This window comes from Musa acuminata, chromosome BXJ1-10 (assembly GCF_036884655.1).
Source record: "Musa acuminata AAA Group cultivar baxijiao chromosome BXJ1-10, Cavendish_Baxijiao_AAA, whole genome shotgun sequence".
Classification (NCBI taxonomy): domain Eukaryota; kingdom Viridiplantae; phylum Streptophyta; class Magnoliopsida; order Zingiberales; family Musaceae; genus Musa; species Musa acuminata.
In genome coordinates, this window is record NC_088336.1 from 9329232 (window position 1) to 9335212 (window position 5981).

A 5981-nucleotide genomic window follows, 5' to 3' on the forward strand; every position below is an offset into this window, starting at 1 on the left:
ATGATGTGCCTTCATGCATGCGTCTCACATCCGAACACTCCCAATGATTTGTGTGGACGAATGTTTAATTCTTGAAGTGGGTGGGGGGGCCAGAAGCGACGAATGAAACATGAGTAGGGCAATGGTGGCGAAGTCCTCTCACCATGGCTAAGCAAATAGGTAGACCTGTATGAGATTTGGGATACAACACGGAAGTCTTAATGCCTCCCGATTAAGTTTTGTAACTTGATCATGTTATCACATATTTCTTTATCCAACGCAGAAGTGTGAAGTTTGGATTTGTCACTATGAACAACAAATAACTCAATCTTAATAGTGTTCTACAAGTTATTTTCACTTATATAAGTAGTTCTCTATATATGTTTGTACCATTTGGTATAGTAAATAATATAGTGGTTGCTACTGTGATCACACAATCAATCCTTCAACATTATTGAAGAAATTAACTTAATGGTGTGCATCTGAAATGCTCTTCTTCATTTAGATCACCTGTTTATCTTAAATACATCAATCATTGCCTTTTCAAGCATGGATTTGACATCCTATATTCTGTTCGTGATGTATAATGTAGTACCATCAATGCAAGTAGTGTAAGCCAATTCTCTCCAACTAAAGCAATGCAAAGATCTCTCTCTCTCTCTCTCTCTCTCTCTCTCTCTAATTCATCATGTGCGTGACGGTAGTGGAGTGCAAAGCGAGAAGCAGAAAAGCAAGATCACTATTTCCTGCTTTTACTCCACAATCTTCCCATCTTTTGCATGCAATGCAATTTACCCAATCAATCAAGTTAAGAGACTAGCTAGAATCCAAGAAGCAAACACAAACACAAGAAGCGATGCATCATAATCTACAGTGCCTCCAACATATATTACTTCTTTTATCCAACAACATTGTTGCTTAATATATTATTACAAGGGAAAGTGACCGATGTTGCGATTATAAACGGAGCTCTTATTCAATAAGAACAGAACGCTTGTAGTTCGCTTACTTTGATATGTAGAGTGATATATATATATATACCTTTGAATTGAATGGTCTTTTACTCACGATCCATAAAGATTGCCTGGAGCTGTACAAAGATCTACCATCAGATCTGATGCCTTAACGAAGCTTCCTCTCAACATTAGGTTGTATACATGTGATAAATGAGTAATGATATCATGAAAAGTATGGTGCTTTTACTTCATGTAATCTCTTGAATAGATCAACGAACAGCATACATTGGCGCTATACTAAGGAAAGTGCTGCGGTATTTATTGAGGTCGATAACTGCTCCCTCTGCTGCGTCCATGAATGGCGAAAAGGATAGCAGCGAGCGAGTAGGTGGCATTGGCTGCTGCTGCTGCTGAGAGAGAGACGGACACAGTCACAGAGCTTCCCTTTCCAAAACGACGCCTATCGATACGTAGAACCGGCGGAAGAACGCCTCCTTGATCTCCGAGTCCCCGAACTGCCCTTCGGGTCAGTATGTTGTGTGGGTTGGAAGGAGACGGGTGTTCCGGTCATTTATCGTGGAGGCAGTATACTGTGTAGGGTTATGCGAGGCAAAAGAGGGTATGAGAAGGGAGGAGTGCACTGAGTCTCTTTTTTAACTTCTTTCTCTTCGTTTTATTGGCTTTGGGTTTTGTTTTGTTTTGTTTTCTGGAGTTGGCGTGTAGTGGTGTATGGGAAAGGAGAGAAGAAGTAGAGCCATCACCAAGAATGTCATGTTCTATTCGTTCTTATTTCTCTTTAGCTTCAGGAGAGGTGAGAAAGGAGATGACGGAGAAGGAATAAAGAAGATCAGAACAACCTACGAGGGACTGGAACCTTCAGCAACCATGGCCGAGCTAATCGAAGCAGCAGCAGTGACGCATTGGAGGATCGGATGGTCTCCCAGCTAAGGAGAAACAAGGAGGATTAATGGCAATGTTCGTTTTGTTTCTTTTCCTGAGGCCTTTTGCACTGACCTTGTTCAACTTGTCGCACTGACAATATAAGAATCGGCTACGGAGAAAATGACAGGTTATGAGAAGTCTCAGGACAGTGCAGATGAAGACGAAGGTGGCCAACACGAGGATGCAGAAAGTGTGGTAAGTGATATTGGCGTAAGCGGCTCAATCAATGCTCTCTCTCTCTCTTTACTTTCTTCCATTACCAAGATGTCCTGTAATCTTATGATCTTGTTGCCAAATGCTGTTGCTTTGGGACAGTAGCTGCTTGTCATCATGTTTTGTTTCGTGGGATGTTTTCTTGGTTTCTTACTCGTGTCCATTGTTGACTAGAAGGCATTAAATTAAACACCTGTATCTATGTGCATTTTACATTAGAACGAGGTGGCGAGAACAATTGAAAACAGTTGTATCATTAACTATTGTAGGGGATAGTGGACACATTCCCTTAGGTTCTTTCTTTCTTGTGGGCTGGTCGCAGCTTGTGAGAAAAATGTCAAGCTCATGTGAACAAGAAAGTTAGGCTGAAGTGAGTCTGCAATGCAAGTGACCGGAAGACATCTTTTTACCCTTTGGATGAAAGGCATCCGAAGTGAGTGCAGCCTTCACAGGAGCTGAGATCAGTCAGAGACTTCATCCAGCTGCCCCTGTCTTCTCCCGTTCGCAGGAAAAGTGGTTCTGAGGAGTAAGTTGACAAGTTCTCTGAAATATTGGACTTGTCATATCATTTCAGTTTGATTTCACATATCTGCACCATAGATAAATGTGGGTATTGTGAATAAGTGCTTAAAACTAGTGTTTATGTACTTACCTATTGAGCTAAAATAAATTTACAAATTTTTTAAGTTCAATTAATAAGAATAGTATTACTTTAGTCTTATATATCGTCATACTCATCCTAGGTTCAGTATCTTTGCACTAGTATCAATTTTTATTATTTAATTCAATGAAAAAACCGAAAACATCGACTGTTTATGGCCGTTTAAAGAGAGAATAACCAAATAACATTTTGTCACCGGTCATTTCTTTATTTTTTATTTTGATATTTTTATTTAATATAAATTTAAAATATTTATATATTATAAATATTTTAAAATTAAACATATATGATCCAACCACCTCTAATGATCCAATTGCAGTTCTAATGACGGCGGGGCTTCAATTACCCATACTTGATTTAAAATAAAAGCATGAGTGATCGAAATAACTTTTTGTCTTCGATAATATCTTTTCAACGACTTTCTTTCGTTACCATGGGCTTCAGTTACCCAAGCAAGACTTCAATTTCCTCAATTACCTCAACTACGAAACAAGACGAATACTGTGGGCCAGAAATAAGCTTGAAATGGTATCACCGTGATGTAATTAATGTCTACCTCAGATGCCTAATTAATGTCTGCATCAAATTGGCTTGGGTGGGACACAATTCACATAGGTTTGACAGAATTATATCGACTCCAAACCTGGCTATACTTTGACACAATTTTCAATTTTTTTCCCTTAATAATTTGCAGCTATTTTAACACCTGGATCTAACCTAAAACATCCTGTTTGTTTTACCAGGTAACAATATGTTGGGTGTAAGAGTTATGCCATACGTGAGGATTGGTGAACATTGCATCAAATAGAATACAACAAAATACTTATCGGTTTCATGACCCAAGCATTTTCCAAATAATTGTTGTTGGCCACACAAATCATTTGTTCTAGGTTTAGAACACCGAATTAAAAAAACTCCAAGTTTTATGTTCTTGTTACCGAAAGCAAAATGTTTATAAGAGACACGTTACATTTCATTTCATCCAACATAACCATGCAAAAATTGTGAAACTAATATCTTCATTTTGCGGGAAGAAGCTATTGCTTTTGTGTTTTTTTTAAACATAAAAACCATAATATATAATTATTTTATAAAAAAATAATATAAAAAATTTAGAATAAAATAATAATATATCTTTAAATTTATGATATATACCTTTCGGATATTGCTTAGAAAGTTTTTATTTAATCTACGGACGCATCGTTATTGGATACGAGAGTTATAGCGATGCCGATCTCTACAAGGATAACTAGACTCATCTTCCCCTCTCTTTCTATGTTTTACAAGATCACTCTGAACGATAGATTTAAGGACAAAGGGGATATTAGAACAGATCTATAATCTTTCAATGACTGGTTCATGTTGTTAGGACCGTGATGGCACTAAGAGGGGGAGAGGGAGGGGGGGGGGGGGTGAATTAGTGCTAACAATAAAATCGTCGGTTTTAAAAAATTACGTTCGTTGAAAACCGATATCAGAAAATAGTACTTGAATTAGAGTAAGTGAACTAAGCAATTAACTCAGAAAGTAATAGCAATTATAATGAAAAGCAGAATAAAAATTACACACCGAGTTTATAGTGGTTCGGTCGTTGTGTCCTACATCTACTCTCAATTCCTCTTCACTCGAGGCCACTGACTTCCACTACCGATTTTGTTTCAACGGGCGAAGATCAACTACCCTTACAACTCTTTTTTCTTTTCACAAGCAGGAGAGAACCTTTAAACCTTTTTCTTTTAGACCTCACTCCTCCCTTAGTAACCTTCTAACTCTAGGAGGAAGAGACTCACTAAACTTAGAGAGATTATAAAACTTTTTTAACTTAGAATTATTTTCTCTTTCTGCTCAATTCTTAAATCTCCATGCAGGAATAGCTAGGGTATTTATAGACCTCAAATGACTTTAAAAATGGAGTGAAAAAGGGTCTCATCTCGGGTTTCCCGAGTCTTGGTGGTACCATCGCCTGTGTTGGGCGGTACCACCGCCTGCAACATTGACAGTGGGCGGTACCAATGCCCAGACTGGCGGTACCATTGCCTATAACACTGATAGTAGGCGGTACCAATGCCCAGACTGGTGGTACCATCGCTTGAAATATTCTGCGAGACTGTGTCTAGGAGGTAACATTACCTAGACTATCGGTACCACCGCTTGACATAGTCTGAGAGATTGTGTTTGGGAAGTACTACTGCTTGATAACCTGAAAAAGTGTGCTCTTGATATTTTCAGCTCATAGGTGGTTCCACCTAATCTTGGGTGACCAAATGGTCTTTCCACTTGGCCCAAAATAATCCCAACTCAAGCTCAATAGGCCCCTAATTGAGTTAGCCTAATTATATTCTAAACTAACCCAATTAGAACTAAAACTACTTCAATCTAGATAATTATTATAAAGTATTAATCCTTTATTATCCGACATGCTATTGGTGCTAGTCATAGGTGCCCTATAAGCCAATCACGTGAGTGATAGCACGTGTGACTTGACACGTAGTCTTTTTGCTTGTTATTATTATTTGATATTTTATCACTTTATATTGCCTATTGCTTGAATATATTATGATGTTCATAGATCTATGCAATATGAATCGGATCATGATGAGATCATAATAATGAGACCGATTCTTCTTTAAACATAGATCCTAAATAATCCCAGTCATAGGTAACTCGAGAGGGACATTGAGATAACCAGATAGACTAGTATACTATATATCTATCTATATGATGGATGCAGTTGGTCTTATTGGAGAATGAGTTCATTGATTGATCCGCTTACGAAATGTTGGATGGTTAATGATGTCTTATTGTCAAACAACGATTCCGTAGTTCTAGTGGTATACTTGGTCCATAGACTTAAGACACCAAGGATGTCCTGTATAAGTACTCCATTCTTTGATACCACACTTATAGGTATAGATGTTTTAAATCTAGCACAACCAACCATCGGGAGTGGTAGCCAACCTTACGAGGACTATTGAGTGTCGATAGAGGATCATCCACTCTTAGTGTCATGAGAGGAATATCTCATGTGTTCTTGCTCAGACAAATCCCTAGCCAGGGTCATTCGGATTGAGAGAGAAAGAGTTCTCTAGGAGAATCCGATTAGAGCGAGACTTGAGTAAAAACAGTATGAGTCTGACATCACCATGCCCGGTATACGATTTCTAGGATATTAGATGGATGAGAGACTATATGTACACAGCAATTGAGGACAGACAGGTCCAAAGGATTGG